At 37.3% G+C, this 23521-nt stretch overlaps 1 long non-coding RNA gene across 1 annotated transcript; it reads right to left on the reverse strand.

The window, feature by feature from the left end:
- Nucleotides 1-18103: 18103 nt before the first annotated feature.
- Nucleotides 18104-21124, reverse strand: LOC144378372 (uncharacterized). The gene is made up of 4 exons (XR_013440034.1): nt 21014-21124; nt 20516-20551; nt 19460-19552; nt 18104-18311 (listed from the first exon to the last, which is right to left on the reverse strand). It is a non-coding gene; the product is annotated as an uncharacterized LOC144378372 (long non-coding RNA).
- Nucleotides 21125-23521: the final 2397 nt, after the last annotated feature.

Here is a 23521-nt window from a genome sequence, read left to right on the forward strand (position 1 = left end):
ACTGACATCATTCCTATATGCTTTTGTATACCCACTCCTTACAAAATTTCCTTTAAAAGAAGAGCCCAGAATCCCACAACCATGTCTCTTCCTCTCTTAAGACAGCCTGCATTCACCCTTGAATGTATATTCCTTGCTCTACCCCAAAAGGCATTTCTCTATGGAAATAGCACTCATTCTCCCTTGAATATATGTCTACTTTCTAGGTAAACCTTTGGTGCATGCAGAAATTCTCTTCTGTCATTTATGCCAAGAACCCCATTGCCTCTGACTTGAGTTCCCCCTTCTCTCTGGGAACTTGGATCCTCATTTGGAGACACCTCCTCTCCTTTGGTAAATTTAGTAAGTGTTGATGAGTGTGTTCATGTTAAAGAAACCTCTGATATCTAGTATTGTGCCAAAGGTTGGTGTCTTCTTTATAGGAAATAAAACATTTCGGGTAAGCATGTAGAAAGTCTAGCTGTTGACAAGAACACAAGGAAATACTAGGTAAAATTCAGTGTCTTTCCATGAATTTAAAATGTCTAAACAATGAAAAATCACCACCAATTCATAAAGATAAAAAACACTTTGATGTTGCTCACACTATTATTTATTTGGGGAAAAAAGATAATCAAATTAGAAAGAGAGAAATATAGCAGTATGTACTTGGATGAAATAAAATGAAGGCATGCTCTGGTCTAACCGGAAAAGGATCAATCACAGAGAACTCAAATTCTTTCCAGCTCAGACAAGGTAAACACCACTCAAGACACTGCTAACCTTTCTCAAGAAATCTGTAAGACAAAAACAAATAAATAATGATTACAAGGGGTTTCCACAAATAAAGAAGAATGTGGCTTCATTCTTTGAAATCTAAATGAAGACTGACAAGTGCCAAGTGCCACTAAATTCCGTGGAGTCAAAAGGAGCATATTTTCATCCCTAGAAGATAAACCACCTTTTCGCATCCAGATGATTTGGATATGCAATCAGGGATGGAGCCAATGTAGGTTGGAGGTTTACACTGATCAGGAAGGAGGCCAATATAAATTAAGTAGCCTATAATATGTCCATCCAGCCTTCTCTGTATAAGACAAATACAGCCATTTTTTTCACTCACAGTCTGCCCACCACAGATCTGTATCATCTAGCAAGATGCCAAGCATTGACCCAGACATGAAACAATAAAGCAATACTTGAAATACATTCCTCACACTCGATTGGGTACAAATCCAATACTTTTCTTATAGACTGTGTACTCAAAGAAAAGTTTCTTGCTATAACTTTTCCATTTCATTATCTTTAAAATGTTCTTTTCAAAGTATAGCTGGAAGATTTAAATTACATTTCACGTGTAAATTTTATGCCATGGTGCGTGGAATATATTTTTAAATCTATAGATTTTATAATCAATGGTGCCTGAAAATTGAAAGGTAAGAAAATTTTAGCTTAAAATAGGAAAAAACAGACTTTAATCCTGAATTAATTTCCACATTTACAAAAATATTTTCAATAACACTCAAAACAATCTGTCTCAGGAAAACCTTCTTTTTTTTAATTGTACCAGAACTGCATAAAGAAAGTCCATCTGAAGACCATTTGCTATTTTTTATTTTTGTAATATTCTCCAAAAGAAATTCAATTTTCAGAAATGATATGCATTAACAGTTCCCATGCTACATGGCAACCACTTTTTTCTTTCCAATGGTTTCTACTAAAATCACTGGTTTTTAATAAATGCAAACATTCCAACAGAGATACGATTAAAATTGATAATGTACAAATCGCAACATCCTGGCTTCTCTCATATTTGGGAAACCACAAAAAATTTGCAATGTAAAGAAAACATGACTATATTCATTAGTTTCTTCTCTCTGCCACCCAGAGTACAGTCTACTATTGCTTCAAGGAGCCCAGGGCATTCAGAAGTTTCACACTGGACACACATGGAAAAATGTTCTTACCTAATATTTGAATTGGGACATCCTCAACTATGGTGGCAGCATCAGTGACCTCAACATCAATAAGAGCAGCAGCAGCAGAAGTAGAGTTCTCTTCTGCAAGACATGCATCAAGAGGAGAGTTCCAGCTGAGACATTGCCTCTTTATCAGCGAATGAATTCTTTCCCAACCAGGACTGTAAATGTATTCCTTATTCTGAATTAATCTTTGCAAATCTGTCATCAATTTTGTCATGATGTTAATCTACCTACACACTTTCTATTTGCCTCGTCCTTGCTACAACACCAAGAGTTTGGGTTTTCCCTGGGAGGACAATGACAGTAGAGACGTGCAAGAACTCTGTACCAGACAGGAGCCCAAAAGGTCAAATCCACAGGTGGACATGACTGACCCCAAGCAATAAAGGGAGATCCAGGAGCCTGAAATTCTGATGCCCTCCCATGGAATTGCCTGGAAATGAACACTCTGCATCACAGCATGAACAGGGGCAAGTAGAAGGACAAAATTTAGAAAAGAGGAAAAAAAATAAGATTCTCTCAGATTAAAGTCATGCCAACTCTTGTTCTAACTGCAGTGAAATTTCTCCCATGGGGTTCTAGCCTGAAAATGAGTCATATTTGTTTCATATTTTGTCATCATGTGGAACCCTCTATCAGGGAAGAAGTTACAAGACTGAAATTGGACATAATGAAGAAATATGGCAATAATAGTAAAGAGTACTTGATATTAAAGGGCAAGTTGGCAAGAGTTATGAGAATTTTCTCTCTCTAAACCAGAATGACTGACAAACAACAACACCAGACTCCATATCTGTGCATTAAATCTACCTCAGAAGCTGAATAGCACAATCTCCTACCTACACTCTAACAGAGCTGTCTCAGTTCTCATTCAGGAAGGATAATATTCTTACACTTAGTCCCATTAGACAGTTGGATTTGTGACTCCATGTCTGAGATCTAACTCACTCAACATCCTTATGACCAAAGCACACAATCCATAGCGTGGAGACTCAAGTCAGGTCCTCTAAACTTGATATGAGCACAACACACACACACACAAACACACACACACACACACACACACACAGTATGAACATAAAGACACATTGAAAGAAGTCAAAAAATGACCCAGGACTTCAGTCTGAAACCTTGGTTTTCAATTCAGAGGAGTAAAATAAACACCAGCCAGAGAATAAGACATACACACCAATACAAGAGCAAAGTTCTTCTCCTTGATGCCTGTATTTCTGTTGCACCCTACCCTGCCATGTGGTCCTAATGACCTCAATCCATCGCCCTTTCACATAGTCTCTTCCTTCAGCACACCAACAACTGGCCTCTTTTTAATGCAAGAGTCATATATTCATCCCCTAACAATGAAAGGAGTTACATGCATTCACAAAAAATACTCTAACAACAATATCAAACTTCATAGTCTTGTGCCTTCTGTGGAGGAACATGAATAATAAATGTAACAAATTTTTCTAAGTCCATGCCAGAGACTTCACTTTCTATAAAACATACAAAAATCAGATTATCTCCATTCTTAATGAACTTTAGAATCATAAATATAGTTTTCCCAGGATTTTGCTTAGGATTCCTTATAACTTAGAATATTCACATAGAAGATGCCCAGCATGAGCCTGGGAATAGAAAATGGTCATGGGAGGAAAGAGATGGGGGTAGGTGCAGGCTCACCAGTAGGAGGTTCAGTTGCAGCATCAGCTGTATTCTCTGAAAGAGAAAAAAAAGTGACATGAACAACAGGTATTAGAGGGAAGAGAGAACATAAATGATATTGTAGATATTCATCATTGGAAAGCCTTAATTCTGAGTGGGCACATGGAGATCAAGCAGATGCATATATAATATGCATCTAAACCTAATATGTGGTCATTCCTCCTTTCCTAAAATAATCTCTGATTACTTTCTCAAACATATTACGGACACATTGATGCTAGCAATGCAGTTGTATACCAAGTTTGGAGTAAAGTCTCACTGAACAAGAAAATTTAAGCACAGAGTCAACTTTACTTTTTATGGTCAGTCAAAATGGCAATGGAACCAAATGGTGGACTAGAGGACAGGAGGTCCCAGCAGGTATAGCACCCTTAAACACAATCCCCTCAGAATACCTATCTTCATATACTAGATATCAAACTTATCTTCTGGTAAGAATCTTTACTTACAGCCAGAGGCCAGGATAGTACAAACTCCCAGCAACACAAAGAGGGTCAAAGACTTCATGGTGGTGAGTTAAAGATAAAGAAGCACAGAAAACATATACCAGGAATAGGCAAGGTGCTAACTCCAAGGTTCCAGGACACTATATACACACAACACACCAATCAGAAGCTGCCAGGCCAGAATCTGGCTAGTCAATACCTGGAAAGGTTAGGGCACAGAGTAAACAGGAGAATCAATGGCATAGCCAAAAGCCATTGGAAAAGTTCATGACATCAAATCCTTGATTCTGATGACAGAGGTTTCAATTCAACCGTTGCCCATATTAATCATTTTCTAGGCAACAAGTTATATTTCAGGCTTCCTCTTCTTTGCAGGGAACAGTGTCTCCACAGTTATCAATTCTGACAAGTGGTAGAAGCCCATAACCAATCTCTCTGATATTGGCAGTGCTCTTTCTAAAGGCATTTAAGTTAAAATCTTAGAGTATATTCAGTTATACATCCCCTCAAGGGAATAATCAGGGTAGAATAGACAAATACAAGGACAACCCTGTGTTTTCAATTCAGAGGACAAAACTCTTCAAACCATGTGCATTCTTCAAACCATGACCATCCTCCTATACAGGTAGTAAGGGTCATCTGACCATGTACACAGTGAGTCCAGCACTGATCTAAAGAACCAAATCTGGCCTCCGCTGGATTTAAGCAATTCTTGTAAAAAAACTCAAAATCTCAGCGTAAGAGAACATACAACTGAACTAGAATTTCTTAATTAGCACACACACTGAATCAGTGAATCCATAAGCAAGTATTCATGGAGCATTATTATGTCCAGGCAAATAATAGATATTTTTAAAAAATAGCAGTGAACAAAGCACAGGAAATCCCATGCTACTCCCTACCTAGAACAGTTAGTACATTAAAAAGTAAAAAAGAAGAAAGAGGAAGGGAAAAAGAAAGGAAACATACAAAGTATCATTTGTGAATTCAAAAAGTCTCATAAATAATATAGGAAGAAAGAAAAGGAACAGAGTTGGAGATGGACAGTGAGATGGTAATTTTAGATAAGGTGAATAAAATAGGTATTACCAAAAGGGAGGAGTTGAGCAGAGACTAGAGGGAGCCGAGAGTCACCCAGGTAGTACGCTGAAGAGTGCATTCCAAGGAGAGGAAACAGTGAGTTTGTGTGCACTGTGGTGTTTTAGGTGTCTCCACAGTTAGGTAAGACTCAGTGCTGTACCAATATAACACAAAGACTTAACCCTTGGTGTTATAAACTCAAGCTACACGTTTAATGCAACAAGGGGGAAATCCATATTCTGATCATATCCCTGTGTTGGACACAACAAGGGTCCCTAGGAGCAGTGCTGAACATTTGGAACCCAGATTGGTGGGGAATTCTCTACATTCTAAAGGCTTCTCTGTAGTTATCTGTCACTAAATACTTAAAAGATCTTCCTGTTTGTGAAAACTATGCCTCTGGTCTCATACCTTCATTGGAAGGATCTCTGTTTCCTCAACAGCACTGAATAACTATTTCCCTTTTTTCAGAAAGTCTGTTGGGCAACACCAGCCTCTCAACATGTCAGGACATCCTAGTGGGTCCTCACTGGTGGATGGAGAAGGGCAAGAGGGAAATTATGAAAGGCTAATCCTCATCTTCTGAAAGGAAATTGGGTACACTTGTCATAGAAAATCTCGGATCTGCCATGAGGCAGATTATCAAAGACCTTGTACTAGGCAAAAATCTGGACATACACAGAATTACCAAAAAAGAGCATGAAATTCCAAGTGAAGGCAGGAATACTACACGCACAAGGGTAGTCTATACTCAACTGTCCCTAAAATACCTTGTAAATAATTTCTGTAGTGAAATTGAGAGATGACCAAGTTGAACATCTGACAAGACTTAGGTACAAAAGTCTTCTTGATGTGTTGGAGTAATAGGAATCTGAATTCAATACCAGGCTGACCTTGAAATACGGAAAGGAGCCAACTGGTTCCTGTTCACCTCCCTTTACCCTAACACATGCCTCATTAGTCCTTACTCATCAAATTTGCAGATCTTTGCATTGCATGATGGGAAATATTTATTCAGAAACCTATTCAACTCTTTTGGACACTCTGGTGTTTTATCCCTGGCATTCTTGTTAATATTCAGCACTCTGGTCATTCTTTAATAAAAACAATGATTTTTAAATTTCACCTCTAATAAAAACAATGGGTTCTGTAATGGTGAGAAATCATACCATATCTCAAGTGCAGATGTTTTCAACAAAAAAGTCTTCACTAAATCAAGTCAAGCATCTGAGAATAATTTCACTGTGAGTTGAGGGAACTTATTGGAAATCTACATAAATTGGTTTCATAAGAGCTTAACATCAGCCCTGCACAGGGTACAATAACTCTTGTGTAATACTCTGGTTGGAAACACAGAACTTAAATATAATTATGATTAATCTTCAACTATACCACAAATAAGGAATATTTTATATTTTTTGGAAATGGGAATAAGATGTATTCTTTAATTAGAAAAATGTCTTTTTTTAAAACACAAAAAATAACAAATAAAGGTGAGGATACAAAGAAATAAGGACCCTAATACACCGATGAGAAAAATATAAATTAGTACAACCACAATGGAAAACAATCTTAAAATTTCTCAAAAGACCAAATATACAAATGCTTCATGATCCAGATCTCTGTATCTATCCAAAGGAAATGAAATTGGTGTATCACAGAGATACCTACACTCTCTTGTTAATTCTAGCACTAATAGGCAAGATATGAAATCAGCCTAGATGCCCATCAGAAGACAAAAGAATAAAGAAAATGTGGTGTGTGTGTGTGTGTGTGTGTATACAATGGAATATTACTCTGCCATAAAAACAAATGAAACTAATATTGCACAAATGTAGATGGAACTGGAAGACAGTATGTTAAGTGAGAAGCCAAGGAGAGACAAATACTGGATGATCTCACTCATGTGTGAAAACTAAAAAACTTGATCTCATGGAAGTAGAAAATAGGACAGTGGTCACAAAAGGCAAAAAAGGGTCAGAGATGGAGGGATCGAGAGAAGTTGTTTATCAGAAACCAAAATAGGTTTAAATAGGAGGAATAAATGCTAGTGTTTTACAAAAGAGTAGTAGAGTAGCATAGTTTAAGACATTTATTGTATATTTTATATTAAGCTAGAAAAGAGTAGTTTGAAGCTTGTCAACACAAAGAAATGATAAATTTTTAAGCAGATATTTTTCTCTTGAGGCTTTTAAAATTCTTTGCTGATTGTGTATGTTAGACATTATGATTGCAATGTGTTATGGAGAGGTTCTTTTTTATATTGCCTAGTTTAGGTATCTGAATGTATCATTATCTGGATGTTCATTTTATTCTTGAGATTTGAAAATTTTTGTTATTATTTCAATGCAGAGGTTATCCATTTCATTAGTCTGCTTCACCCATCCCTCTTCAATTCCAGTGATACTTAAATTGGTGTCTTAAGTTGTCCCAGAGTTCTTGTATATTCTGAACACAGTTAATATTGTCTGAGTATTCAAGGCTGGCTGATTTGTCCTCCAGCTTTGAGATTATACCTTCAGCATGGCCTACTTTGTTAGAGAAACTTTAAACTCAACATTTCATATGATTTATTTTGTCTTTCATTTCCAAGATTTCAGTTTGGTTCTTTTTCAATAACTCTTTCTCCTTATTGAATTTCTCTTTCATATCATGAACTGACTTCCTTAATTCAATAAGGAATTATTTTCTGTAGTACTAGAAATACTTTCTATGTTCTCTAGGAATTCATTGCTCATTTTTATAGTCATTCTTTTGAATTCGTTATCTGATATTTTATCCACTTCAATATGTTTGAGGTTTCTTGCTGGAGAATTATTAATTTTAGGATGAGTTGTGTTGCCTTGCTTTTTAATATTTCTTGTATTCCTATGTTGGTTTTTATATGTCTGTTGGGATATATTTCTCTTCCACTCTGAATTGTAGGTCTTTTTAGGGCTTGGCCTTCTCTTGCCAAAATGTCCTAGAATTATGGAGATTGAAAAGCCCTTGTAGATGTGAAATCCACAGACTTTGTGTTACCTCCATTTTTGCAAAATGAGTGGATGTCTGGTAGTGGGGCCTAGGACACCCCAGCCATTCCGACTTGAGGCCTGGTCATTAGTTGAGATTTTTTTTCTTCTCTATTCTTTGTATTGAAGTATCATTGAAGTTCTAGTTTGGTTAATTTTCTATGAAGCAAGATGCACTTTCTCTTGACTGGGTTTAGCTCAGCAGGAGAATCTCTACTCTGTGAACTTATAATATCCCTGAAGATTCACAGCAATTTCACAGAAAAGGAAGAACTGAACAATAGCAACAACTAAAGTAAACAATATACTGCATTAAATTAAATACCCACTGCCTACTATGACATCTATAGCACTAATTGCCAGAAAAACAAAAATAGTGGGATCTGTAATCACCAAAGACAAAAACAATAAATAGCCATAATCTAGATCTGGCATTAAAGTGAACAGCAGGTATCAAATATGCCCCTAACAGAATTAATAACTGTAGCCACATAAGTGGTGGGTACAGGAGTTATATGAATTAAATGCTTCTGAAAACGCTAAAAATACAGTTCATTAAGAGAAAATAAAATGTGATAGGAAAGTAAAAGAAGTTTAGACCAATCAAAAAGTGAGTAGGGAGAAAGCAGAAGAGAAGTGGCAAGTGATAGCTATAAAGAAGGAGAAATTAAATTTTAAGAAACAAAGTAAAGGGGGAGAGAAAAATAGAATAAGAGAACTTGGCTATTAGAAGGAGAACAAAATAAGGAGAAAAAAACAAAACCAAAACATAATCCAGGATAAACAATTAAAAAAACCTAACCATTAAAAGATTAAACAAGGAAAAATAACAATTGTTTGAAAAAATGCCAAAAATAAGGAAAATAGAGAAAAAATATATATATGTATAATTATATAATTATATATACATATATATATATATATATATATATATATATATATATATCTCCACAAATAGGAACACCAAAAACAAGAGTGAAAAAAAATTCTAATGAAACAAAAAATGAAAGAATTTTCCTCATTGAGAAGGTCAAAACTGTCAACAAGAATGGATGATCACTGTCTTTGCCCCCTCTCCTTTTTTCTTAGTCTACGTACCAAGGGGGAGAGAGGAAGCGCTGAGGGTTGTTAAACCTTTCCTCTTTTTGTGTTGCTCAGCCAAGTGTCAGCTGGAGTGGCCTAAAATTGAAGCTGGTTGAAGTGGTTTTCAACTTTCCTTTTTACTAGTGTAAGGTAGAATGGGATGGGAAGTACTGTTGTTTTGAGTTTTGTCCAGATATACCAGATTGATGCATGGCCAGAGTGGGGCTGCTGCAGAGTTCTAAGAGAGGAATTCCAATGTCTGGGGCTTAGCTTTAATCAGGCTTTAGGACTCTCTTGAGAGGTATCTGCTCTGGAGAGATTAGGTCAACACACCCCCTACAGTCAGGGAGATGCCAATTTCTTCTGGGAGTCTGGATCTCAGAAGCCTCCCAAGAAATTTACTCATGGATCAGAAAAGCCAGCACTCCATAGGTATCTACTGTCTAGGAACATGGCCTTTCCAGTCTTAGTCCATGAGCATATTTGCACCCAGTTGTTTAGTTTCCTGACCCTCTTCAGCAGTCACATGAGAAATCAAACTCAAAGGGAAAGTGAATTTCACTCCCCAAATTATTTCCTACTTGAATTCCCCTAGGTACAAACTTCTCTGTGGCTGTTTCCATAACAATGTAATTAATATGTGTTAATAAAAATACATCTAAACAAGTTCGTTTTCTGTAATGTGAAGTATTTTACTCACATTCTTTTAGGTATTCCCTAGGCCTCACATTAGGCCCTTACCAGCTCAATATGGCAATATTTGCCATGACCTCTAAGGTTCCAGCAGAAGAAAACTGCAATGTGGCCTCCTTGAGATGGTTTACACCTAAGCTCTCTACTTGCCAGTTGAAAAACATCAAGAACTTTGTAATTATCAGATCTCTGTGTAGCCTCTAGACCAACTAAGTTCAGGCTCCTTTTCCGATCTACATGTTTTTTCATATCAAGTTTGTCTGCTGTGTTTCTTTCTGTGTTTGAACCAGTGTCACTGCTACTACCACAATCAGTTTGGCTCCAATGTACTCTTTCTTGTTCTTTTTGCAATGCACAAGAATTTCTGAGTCTCTAAGAAACTTTTACTGTTCAATATTGAATTTTAGCAAAGTCCTCCTTTCACCCACCTTGCTGAGAAAAAGTACTCTCATTGTTGAATCTCCAATCACAAAGTAACTGTAAATGCAACTTCCTCTACTCTTTCACCATCTAATCTTCTCCCTGAATATAGCTTTTTGGAAGAATGTTCATAACAGCTTTATTCACAATAGTTCACAATATAAAACAACCTAAATGTCCCTCTGCAAAAGAGTACACAAATAGAGTACATTAATACAATTAAATACTTCACATAAGCAGAAAATGAACTTTTTATGTGTATTTTTATTAGCATATATTAATTACATGTTAATGTAATTTATTGATATTTACATACAGGCATACACCATACATATTGATTGTGTCATCATCCTTCCTCAACCTTATCCCCTCCTCCCCAGTCCCAAACATTACATCTTCCACTCTCCAACCCCACCCCTACACCTTTCCCAATTTCTAAAATAATCATTATTCTACTTTCAGAAACACTGTTTTTTTCAGGTTCCACAGATAAAAGAAAACACGCCATACTTGTCTTAATGTTTCTGGCTTATTGCTCTATCCAGTTTTACACAAATTGCAGGATTCCATTCACCTTCATGTCTAAATACTCCTGTGTGTGTGTGTGTGTGTGTGTGTGTGTGTGTGTGTGTATGTGTGTGTGTCACATTTTCTTTTTTGGTTCATCTGTTGATGGCCATTATTATGTGTTAATGAAGAAATACTGGGGGGGGTGTAAAAAGATTAAATTATGAGAGCTGTTATTCTAATTCAAGTGGACTCTCTAGTGGTAAAGATAGGTGATTCGGGTATGCCTTGAGGATATGGGCCACAGAGGGAATGCCCTGGAGAGTACATCTTCTCCATGGCCCCTTTCCCTTCCTCTCTCTGCTTCCTGGCTAGCATGAATGCAGCAACATCCCTCCACTATGGCTTCTACTCGGCTGTTCCACTTCACAGTGGGCCCAGAGGAATGGGGTCAGCCCACCATGTAGTATATCTCAAAGTTGGGTATTGTGATGCCTCTAGCTTTATATTTTCTACTCCAGATTTCTTTGACTATTCAGGGTCTTTTGTACTTCGATATAAATTGTGTGATTATTCTTATTTTTCTGTATTTGTAAAGAATGTCAACAGAATCCATTTGACCTTAACTCCAAAAACAACTTCTTGTGAGTAGTTCATAGGATATGACAATCTAAGAGAGAAAGAATGTTAAAAAAAAAAGAAAAGAATATTATCAACTCTTTCTAGGAAGCAGTGCAGTATATTTTTGTTGTTATTATATAATCATAAGATTTTATACAGCTGAGCTCTTTCTTCATTTATATAATAAAAGAACTAAACTAAAAAAAAAAAAAAAGAATGTCACTGAAATTTTGACAGGAATTGATGAGAGCCACAGACAAGTCAAGAATGGCCCCTGGCACATTGCCAGAAGGAGTGGTTTGAGAAGTAATGCCCTCAAGCCATTAAGATGATGGAGATTCCTTAATGACTGACTGCTGTATCTAATGATGTTAACTAAGTTAAGCTGTGTTTAATTATTAAGATGATGAGGATTCCTTGATGACTGATTGCTGTAACTGGATGATGCTAAATTGAAACAAGCTGTGTATTCACTTATGTATATATACCTCTGCTGTCCGGTAATAAGGCGGCTCCCACTGTATCAACCTTCACAAGTTGCTTGTCACCCCCTGGCCCCCAGTTATTTTGCCCAGCCAGACTGGCAAGGAATTGCATTGAATCTGTAGGTCATTTTGGATAGTGTAGACATTTTAATTATATTAATTCTTCAAATTCATGAACATGGGAGGCTGTAATTGTTAATATCTCAACTTGATTTAATTAAGAGATGCTGAAGAGAGTTGGGGCTGTAGCTTAGTGGTAGAACGCTTGCCTTGCAGGGGTGTGGCCCTAAATTCAATCCTCAGCACAACAAAAAATAAATAAATAAATAAATAAAGATATTGTGTCAATCTACAATTAAAAATAAAAAACAGATGCTGAAGAGTATGAGGCTTCTGGTTGTATCAGTGAAAGTGTGTCTATGAATGACTGGCATGTGAGATAGCCAACTGAAGTGGAGACCTTCCCTAAGCATAGGCAGCACCGTTCAATAGAATGGTGCCTTGGACATAATAAAATTTGGAAGAACAAGTAAGCAGCAGCAGATGCAATCTCGATTCTTCTCAATTGAGTTCTTGATTGCTGCTGTGACTACCTGAGGACATCAGACTCTGGATCCTTCATTCATTCAAACAGATTTCTACCAGTGATTCTCCAGGGAATTTCCAGGAGCCTTTTCAGATTATGGTAGCTCCATTGATTCCTCTTGTTCTGAGGCTCCAGCCTCTTGGACTACACAGCTACTAGTTCCTCCAGCTCTCCAGCCTACAGGCAGCCAAGAACCAGCTTCTGGTTTTCTGAGCTCCCACCATAATTGGTCATTAAGCTCAGTGTACAACAACCTAAAGCATTTCCAGCTTACACCGCTAAGCATCAAAAAATTCCTCCTACCAATTCCAAGAAGCTCAAAATACTAATGAACCACATGATCAGATGAGTCACAGAAATGACCCCACTTCTTGGTACCAATTTCTGTTTTAGTCAGCTTTTTTTCACTGCTATGACTAAAGGACCCAACCAGACAATTATAGAGGAGGAAAAGATTATTTGAGGGTTCACAATTTCAGAGGTCTTATTCCATAGAAGGCCAGCTTTATTGGTCTGGGCTGGACGTGAGGCAGAATATCATGGTGGAAGAGTGTGGTGAGGGAAGCAGTTCCCATGGAGATCAGGAAGCAGAGAGAGAGAGGTGCCACTTACCAGATACAAATATATATTCCCAAACCACTCCCCAATTCCCACTCCCTACAGCCACACCCTACCACTTCAGTTACCACTCAGTTAATCCCTATCAGGGGATTAAATTACTAAATGGGTTAATGTTCTTATAACCCAGTCATTTTTCCTCTGAATCTTCTTGGAATGACTTACATGTGCACTTTTGGGGGACACCTCTCATCCAAACCATAACAGAGGCTTTTATACCTTTTAGTGTCTTTTGCATCTTTTTCTGTGTTTTGGTTTTCATTGTAGAGGTCTTTCAATTCCTCAGTTAAATTTATTCCCAGGTACTTTGTGTGGGGGAAGAGATTGTGAATAGGATTTTTTTCATGATTTGCTTTTGGGAAAATTCATTATTAGTGTATATAAAGACTGACTTTTAGGGGCTGGGAATGTGGCTCAGGCAGTAGTGCGCTCGTCTGGCATGCGTGGGGCCTGGGTTCGATCCTCAGCACCACATACCAACAAAGATGTTGTGTCCGCCAAAAACTAAAAAAAAAATGAATATTAAAAAAAAATTCTCTCTCTCTCTCTCCTCTCTCACTCTCTCTTTAAAAAAAAAAGACTGACTTTTAAATGTTGATTTTATGTCCTACTAGTTTATTAAATTTTTTAGATCTATCAGTGTTCTGCTAATGCCTTTAGGTTATTCTAAGTATAATATTATATAATCTACAAAAAGGGATAATTTGATTTCCTTCTTTTCTATTTGCAAGTCTTTTATTTATTTCTCTTGCCTAATTGCTATGGCTAACATGTCTAGCTCTATATTGAACAAGAGCAGCTAGAGGGGCAGCTTTTTTAGTACCTGATCTTAGAGGAAATTCTTTCACCTTTTCCCCATTCAGTATGACGTTGGCTTTGGGTTTGTTGTATATTGCAATTATTATGTTGAGCAATAATTATATACCTAATTTGTCCACAGCTTTCATCATGAAGACATGTTGTATTTTATCAAATGCTTTTTGTTTACACTGAGATGATCATATGATTTTTATCCTTCATTCTGTTGATGTCATATGTTACATTTGTGACCTATGTTGAGCCATCCTTGTATCCCTGAAATGAAGGAAACTTGATCATTGTGAACCATATTTTTTCATGTGCTCTTAAACTCAATTTGGTAGTATTTTGTTGAGAATTTTTCATCTATATTCATCAGGGATACTCTTCTATAATTTTTGTTGTTGTTTTTTCTGTTGTGTCCTTGTCTGATTTTCTTAAAAAGGTAATGCTGGCCTTATTATGAGTTTGGAAAGCTTCTTCTGCTTAAATTGTCTAGAGTAGTTTTAGAAGGATTGACATTATTTCTTCTTTTAAAAATTGAAAAATTCAGCAATGAAGTCATCCAGTCCTGGGCTTTTGTTTTTGGGAAGACTTTCTATTACAGATTTTTTTTCTTTTTTGATTTTTTTTTCCTCTATTACAGATTTAATCTTTTTTATTATTCAATCTGTTCAGTTTGGATGTGAGTTGTCTACCAAAAGCTCATGTGTGAAACAATTCAAAAAGGTTCAGAAGAGAAATGATAGGGTTGTAAGAGTCTTCACCCAATCAGCGATTTAATCCCCTGATAGGGATTAACTGAGTGGTAACTGAAATGTTGGGTGTGGCTGAAGGGTGTGGGAACTGGTTCGTGGCTTTGGGTATATATTTGGTTTTGGTTTGGGGAGTTTTGGGGGATTTGGGAGGGGTACCAGGAATTGAACTTAGGGAAGCTTAACTACTGAGCTACATCCCCAACCCTTTTTTATATTTTATTTAGAGACAGGGTCTCACTGAGTTGCTGAGGGTAACTTTGAACTTGCAATCCTCCTGCCTCAGCCTCTAGAGCTGCTGGGATTACAGGTGTGCACCACTACACCCGGCTGGGTATATATTTGTATCTAGAAAGTCAACTCTCTCTGTTTCCCTCTGCTACACTCTTCTGCCATGATGTTCAGCCTCCTCACCTTGAGCACAGGCCAATGGAGCTAGCTTTCTATAGAATAAAACCTCTGAAACTGTGAGCCCTCAAATAAACATTTTCTTCACTACAGTTGTTCTGCTTGGGTCTTTAAGTCATAGCAACAAAATAGCTGGCTGAAACACAATCTTATTACCTATTATTGACCTAGTCAAGAGATGATCTAGAATTGTAACACAGCTTTCCTTTCTCTGGGACTCTAACCCAGCTTCTATAGTACATTCATAATCTTAAGAATCAAAACATGTCCCGAATGAACATCAGCAAATTGTAACCCAGAGCAATGATTCAGCAGTCTGACTAACCAATGGATTCCTGAACAGTAAATCAGAAATGAAGACAAAGCCTTCAAAGGTACACACTTTGGGTCCTGAATCAAAAGTCCATGGATCCAATGATGAATGTGATTCTAACAAAATCAGTGAAAAGGGCAAAAAATAATTTCATATGTATAATATCCATTTCTATTATGTATTTTAGTATCAAAAATATCCAGTCAAATACTTCAAGAATCCTATCTGTAAATGAAAAACTTGGGTTACTTACTTCTTCCAGTCAGGGACAACATATACCGTAAGGAACTATGAGGAACTACAGCAGCTTATCAAAAGCTGTTGTAACAGACCTCAATTCAGGATTTGTACTTGATTCAGGAGATTCTGGAAATAGGAAAGTAAGGCTCTTCTTTGTATTCTTTGTTTTCAGGAAGCATAAATGATGCAAAGACTGGGAATTTTAATAAATCATCTAGGAAAAAGACAGAGTGAACTTAAATATGTAATTAGTTATGAAGCAGCAGTCACATGTTAACTGGAAGAAGTGAAATTTGGCAATTCTGGTATTTGCATACTGATCTTGTTTTGCACTTAAACAAAATTGAGAATTGATCTTGTTTGTTTTGTTTTGCTTTTTCTCATGTCCTCACAGTCACTGAGTGACCTTGTTTGATGCTGGTGTTTTGTGAGATGTTTTTGTGTTCAACACAGGAGCTTGTTGGCTAACTGTGAGCAACAGGTCCTCCCTACAACTCCAAAGCCTGAATGGCTATGTCAGGCCAGTTCCCAGATTTCAGAAACTGCTTTTCTTTTCTTTCTCTCTCTCCTTCTCTCTCCCCCTCTCTCCCTCTCTCTCTCTCTCCCTCCCTCCTTCCACCCGCCTCACTTATTGCAGATAAATCAAAAAATTATGGATCAGTTGGCAGTTGATAGAAGAGTTTGGTGGCATTAAATTGAACATTTGAATTTGAAGTAGGATAGAAGAAATAAGAAATTCAAAGGATACATAAAGGAATGACAAGAAAATAAGATTTTAATTCAGAAATTCTACATACTTTTCCAGGCATGTCACTTCCAGACCTGCTACCCTCAAATTCCTGGGATATCTGTAAACCTACCTGTTCCATATTAATTAATCTCCTAATAAATAGATTAATCAAATTGATACATACTATCTTTTTACCATACGTTTTATTATTATTTTTTAGTCAGACATGACAACAGAATGTATTTTGACATATAATACATACATGGAATGTACATACATCAGTCATAATGTCTATTCTATCCTGCTGCCCTTCCTATTCCCGCTACTGCTCCTCTCCTCAACCATCCTTGCTCTCTATCCAATCTAATGTGACATACTTTTTTTTTCTTTTTCTCATCACAACATCATATATGTATTCTATATAATAATGAGATTCCCCTTCCAACTTCTGTGCAACTCCCCTTGTCGCACTTTTTCCCTCCCACTTCTCTTCCCTATTTAATGGTAGTCTTCTTCTCATGCTCTTCCTCCCTATCCCATTTTGAGTCACCCCTGTTATATCAGAGAAGACATTCGGCATTTGTTTTTTAGGGATTGGCTAACTTCACTTAGCATAATCTGCTCTAATGCCATCCATTTCCCTGAAAATGCCATGATCTTGTTATTTTTTAGTGCTAAGTAATATCCCACTGTGTATAAATGCCACATTTTTTTAATCCACCCATCTATTGAAGGGCGTCTAGGTTAGTTCCACATTCTAGCTATTGTGAATTGTGCTGCTATAAACATTGGTGTGGCTGTGTCCCTGTAATATGCTCTTTTTAGGTCTTTTGGGTATAGTCCAAGAATGGGAATAGCTGGTTCAAATGGTGGTTCCATTGCCAGCTTTCCAAGGCATCTCCATACTGCTTTCCAAATTGGCTGACACATAATATCTTGAGGAATCTATAATTTAGGGGACTTTCTAGTACTATGTATTGATTAAGTAATGAAGACCACATCAGCCTAAGGATCCAGAAATTGACCAGATCACCAGAAACTATCTCAAGATCACTAGACTGACATCATTCCTATATGCCTTTGTATACCCACTCCTTACAAAATTTCCTTTAAAAGAAGAGCCCAGAATCCCACAACCATGTCTCTTCCTCTCTTAAGACAGCCTGCATTCTCTCTTGAATGTATATTCCTTGTTCTACCCAAAAAGGCATTTCTCTATGGACATAGCACTCATTCTCCCTTGAATATATATCTACTTCCCTAGGTAAACCTTTGGTGCATGCAGAAATTCTTTTCTGTCATTTATGCCAAGAACCCCATTGTCTCTGAGTTGAATTCCCCCTTCTCTATGGGAACTTGGATCCTTATTTGGAGACACCCCTTCTCCTTTGGTAAATTTAGTAAGTGTTGATGAGTGTATTCATGCTAGAGAAAACTCTGATATCGAGTATTGTGCAGAAGGTTGGTGTCTTCTTTAAAGGAAATAAAACATTTGATGTAATCATATAGAAAGTCTAGCTGTCAACAAGAATACAAGGAAGTACTAGATAAAATTCAGTGTTTTTCCATAAATTTGAAATGTCTAAACAATGAAAAATCACCACCAATTCATAAAGAAAAAATCACTTTGAAGTTGCTCACACTATTATTTATTTGGGGGAAAAAAGATAATCAAATTAGAAAGAGAGAAATATAGCAGTATGTACTTGGATGAAATAAAATGGAGGCATGCTCTGGTCTAACAGGAAAGGGACCAATCACAGAGAACTCAAATTCCTTCCATCTCAGCCGAAGAAACCACCTTTAAAGACACTGGCAATCTGTGTCAATAAATCTGTAAGACAAAAACAAATAAATAATAATGACAAGGGGTTTCCACAAAAGGAAGAAGAATGTGGCTTTATTCTTTGGAATCTAAGTGAAGACTGACAAGTGCCAAGTGCCACTAAATTCAGTGGAGTCAAAAGGAGCATATTTTCATCCCTAGAAGATAAACCACCTTTTTGCATCCAGATGATTTGGATATGCAGTCTGGGGTAGAGCCAAGGTAGGTTGCAGGTTTACAGTGATCAGGAAGGAGGCCAATATACATTAAAGTATCCTATAATATGTCCACTCAGCCTTCTCTGAATAAGAAAAATACAGCCATTTTTTTCACTCACAGTCTGACCACCACAGATCATCTAGCGAGATGTCAAGCATTGACCCAGACATGAAAGAATAAAGCAATACTTGAAACACATTCCTCACACTTGATTGGGTACAATTCCAATACTTTTCTTACTGACTGTGTACTCAAAGAAAAGTTTCTTGTTATAACTTTTCCATTTCATTATCTTTAAAATGTTCTTTTCATAGAGTGACTGTGAGTTTTAAATTACATTTCACATGTGAATTTTATGCCATGGTGCCTGGCATATATTTTACATTTATAGATTTTATAATCAATGTTGCCTAAAAATTGAAAGGTAGGGGGAAATTAGCCTAAAATAGGAAGAAACAGACTTTGAAAAAATATTTTGAATAACACTCAAAACAATCTGTCTCAGGAGAACCTGTTTTTTTTAATTGTACCAGTACTGCTTAAGGAAAGTCTATCTGAAGACCATTTGCTATTTTTTTATTTTTGTAATATTCTCCAAAAGAAACAGAATTTTCAGGAAAAAAAAAACATGCATTAACAGTTCCCATGCTACATGGCAACCACTTTTTTCTTTCCAATGGTTTATACTAAAAATCACTGTTTTCTGATAAATGCCAACATTTCAACAGAGATTCGGTTAAAATTGATAATGTACAAATCACAACATCCTGGCTTCTCTGATATTTTGGAAACCACAAGGAAGTAGCAATGTACAGAAAACACAGCTATATTCATTTGTTCTCTCCCTCTGCCACCCAGAGTACATTCTACTATGGACACAGGGAGCCCAGCGCATCCAGAAGCTCCATACTGGACACACATGGTTAAAATGTTCTTACTTGGTTTCTTAGTGGTGGTAGCTGCAGCTATGGTGACAGCATCATTGGCCACAGCATCAATGAGGGCAGCAGCAGCAGTAGTGGAGCTCTCTTCTGCAGGACAGGCATCAAGAGGAGAGTTGAGCTGAGACATTGCCTCTTTGTCAGCGAATGAATTTTTTCCCACCCAGGACTGTAAATGTATTCCTTATTCTGAATTAATCTTTGCAAATCTGTCATCAATTTTGTCATGATGTTAATCTACCTACACACATTCTTCTTGCCTCGTCCTTGCTACAACACCAAGAGTTTGGGTTTTCCCTGGGAGGACAATGACAGTAGAGACGTGCAAGAACTCTGTACCAGACATGAACCCAAAAGGTCAAATCCATAGGTGGACATGACTGCCCCCAAGCAATAAAGGAAGCTCCAGGGGCCTGAAATTCTGATGCCCACCCATGGAATTGCCTGGAAATGAACACTTTGCATCGCAGCATGAACAGGGGCAAGTAGAAGGATAAAATTTAGAGGAGAGGAAAAAGAATAAGATTCTCTCAGATTAAAGTCATGCCAACTCTTGTTCTAACTGCAGTGAAATTTCCCCCATTGGTTTCTAGCCTGAAAATAAGTGATATTTGTTTCATATTTTGTCATCATGTGGACTCCCTCAATCAGAGAAGAAGTTACAAGACTGATTTTAGACATAATGACAAAATATGGCAATAAAAATAAAGAGAACTTGATGTTAGAGGGCAACTTTTCAAGAATTATGAGAAATTTTCTCTCTCTAAACCAGAATGACTGTCAAAGAACAAACACCAAATTCTATATCTGTGCATTAAATCTACCTCAGCAGCTGCATAGCACTATCTCTTACCTACACTCTAACATAACTGTCTCAGTTCTCATTCAGGAAGGACAATATTCTTACACTTAGTCCCATTAATTGAACATGTGACTCCATCTGTGGGATCTAACTCAGTCAACACTCTTAAGACAAAAGCACACAATCCACAAATTGTGGAGGAATAGAAAACGGTCATGGGAGGAAAAAGATGGGGGCAGGTACAGGCTCACCAGGAGCAGGTTCAGTTGCAGCATCAGTTGTAGTCTCTGAAAAAGAAGAAAAAACGTACCATGAACAACAGCTTTGAGAGGAAAGAGAGAACGTAAACGATATTGCAGATGTTCGTCATTGGAAAGCCTTAATCCTGAGTGGGCACATTGAGGTCAAGCAGATGCATAAATAATATAAAACACTTGAAAAATCTAATAGGTGGTCATTCCTCCTTTCCTAAAATAATCTCTGATTACTTTCTCAAACATATTACTGACACACTGAGGCTAGCAATGCAGTTGAGTACCAGGTTTGGAGTAAAGGTCTGACTGAATCAGGAAAGTTAAGCAGAGTCAACTTTACATTTAATGGTCAGCCAAAATGCCATTGGAACCAAGTAGTGGACTAGAGGACAGGAGGTTCCAGTAGGTAAGGCACCCTTAAACACAATCCCCACAGAATGCATATCTTCATATACTAGACCCCAAACTTCTGTTCTGGTAAGAATCTTTACTTACGGCCAGAGGCCAGGATAGTGCAAACTCCCAGCAAAACAAAGAGGGTCAAAGACTTCATGGTGGTGAATTAAAGATCAAGAAACACAGACAACAAATACCAGGAACAGGCAAGGTGCTAACTCCAAGATTCCAGGACACTATATACACACAACACACCAATCAGAAGCTGCCAGGCCAGAATCTGGCTAGTCAATACCTGGAAAGGTCAGGGCACAGAGCAAACAGGAGAATCAATGGCACAGCCAAAAGCCATTGGAAAAGTTCATGACATCAAATCAGAGCAGAGTTAGAGACGGACAGTGGGATGGTAATTTTAAATAAGGTGAATAAAAAAGGTATTACCAAAAGGGAGCAGTTGAGCAGAAACTAGAGGGAGCCGAGAAATCACCTAGTTGTATGCTGAAGAGTGCATTCCAAGGAAAAGAAACCAGTGAGTTTGTGTGCACTGTGGTCTTTTAGGTGTCTCCACAGTTAGGTCAGACTCAGTGCTGTACCAACATATCACACAGACTTAACCCTTGGTGTTATGAAGTCAAGCTACAAGATAAATGCAACAAGGGGAAAATCCATATTTTGCTCATATCCCTGTTCTGGACCCAACCAGGGTCCCGAGGAGCAGTGCTGAACATTTGGAACCCAGACTGGTGGGGAATTCTCTACATTCTAAAGACTTCTCTGTAGTTATCTGTCACTAAATACTTAAAAGCTCTTCTTGTTTGTGCAAACTATGCTTCTGGTCTCATACCTTCATTGGAAGGATCTCTTCTCCTCCACAGCACTGAAAATATATTCCTCTTTTTTCAGAAAGTCTTTTGGGAACACCAGCCATTCTATTTTCCAGCATATGCAAGTGGGTCCCCACTGGTGCATGGAGAAGGGCAGGAGGAAAATTATGAAAGGGTGGTCCTCATCCTCTGAAAGGAAATTGGGTATACTTGTCATAGGAAACCTCAGTTCTGCCATGAAGCAGACTATCAAAGACCTTATAGTTGGCAAAAATCTGGATATACACAGAATTACCCCAAAAGAGCATGAAATTCCAAGTGAATGTAGGAATTATACACACACAAGTGAAGTCTATACTCAGCTGTTCCTAAAATACCTTGTAAATAATTCCTGTAGTGAAAATTGAGAGATGTACCTGAGAGATGTAGCTTCAGTGTCCCAGTTCATTATTTGACAGGAAAGTTTTCTACTAAACACAAAATCACTCTACTGTGGGATCTTAGGAGTTGAGGGAAATAACTTAGTAATTCTCATTCTTTTCTCAGTCCATGCACAGTTCATCACACTGACAATTTTGTATCCATTTTCTATAATTATCACCTCTTACTCCCACTAATTTGGAGATAATGCTCTAAATAAGAAAATCCAGATTATGGGAATATCTCACTGGATATCCCTTTTTTATTATTCTTGTGCTCATTTCCCTTTTCAGAATTTGAAGCTACTCTGTGTATTTCACTGTCCTTCAGAAGGTCTTTGTTCTACTCTGTTGATCTCTACGTCCAATCAGCCTCTGTCCCATCCTAAACATTGCTAACACATTACCTTCATTTTATTTAGGTAACTTTTGCCAACTGCATGACATTCCAGGCTTACAAATTCCCTTCTTAGAATCTGAAAACAATTATATTCTAGGGTCTCATCCCTAACCCACTGAGGAAGAGTCCTTCTGAATAGTGTCAGACTCACCCTGGAATACATAATGGAATAAACCCCTTCCTCTTCACTTCTTTTACCCTTACGTGAACCTCACCAGTCTCTGATCACCACCTGACCCTGTTGAACATCTGACAAGACTTAGTTACAAAAGTTTTCTTGATGCCTTGGGGCAATAGCAATCTTAATTCAATACCAGGCTGACCTTGGAATACTGAAAGGAGCCAACTTCTTCCTGTTCACCTCCCTTTACCCTAACACAGTGCTCATCACATTTGCGGATGTTTGCTTTGCATGATGGGAAATATTTATTCAGAAACCTGTTCAACTCTTTTGGACATTCTGGTGTTTTATCCCTGGCATTCTTGTTGATATTTAGCACTCTTGTCATTCTTTAATAAAAACAATGAATTTAATATTTCACCTCTAATAAAAACAATGGGTTCTGTAATGGTGAGAATTCATACCATATCTCAAGAACGGATATTTTCAACAAAAAAGTCTTTACTGAATCAAGTCTAGCATCTGAGAATAATTTCACTGTGAGTTAAGGAAACTTATTGGAAATCTACATGAATTGGTTTCATAAGAGTTTAACATCAGTCCTGCACAGGGCACAATATCGCTTATGTAATACTCTGGTTGAAAACACAGAACTTAAATATAATTATGAGGAATCTTCAACTAAACCACAAATAAGGAATATTTTAATTCTTTTAGAAATAGGAATAAGATGTATTCTTTAATTAGAAAATGGATTTTTTTTTTAAAAAAAAGCAAAAAATAACAAATAAAGATGAGGATTCAGAGAAATAAGGACCCTAATACACAGTTGGGAAGAATATA

Source organism: Ictidomys tridecemlineatus, chromosome 6 (assembly GCF_052094955.1).
Source record: "Ictidomys tridecemlineatus isolate mIctTri1 chromosome 6, mIctTri1.hap1, whole genome shotgun sequence".
NCBI classification, from domain to species: domain Eukaryota; kingdom Metazoa; phylum Chordata; class Mammalia; order Rodentia; family Sciuridae; genus Ictidomys; species Ictidomys tridecemlineatus.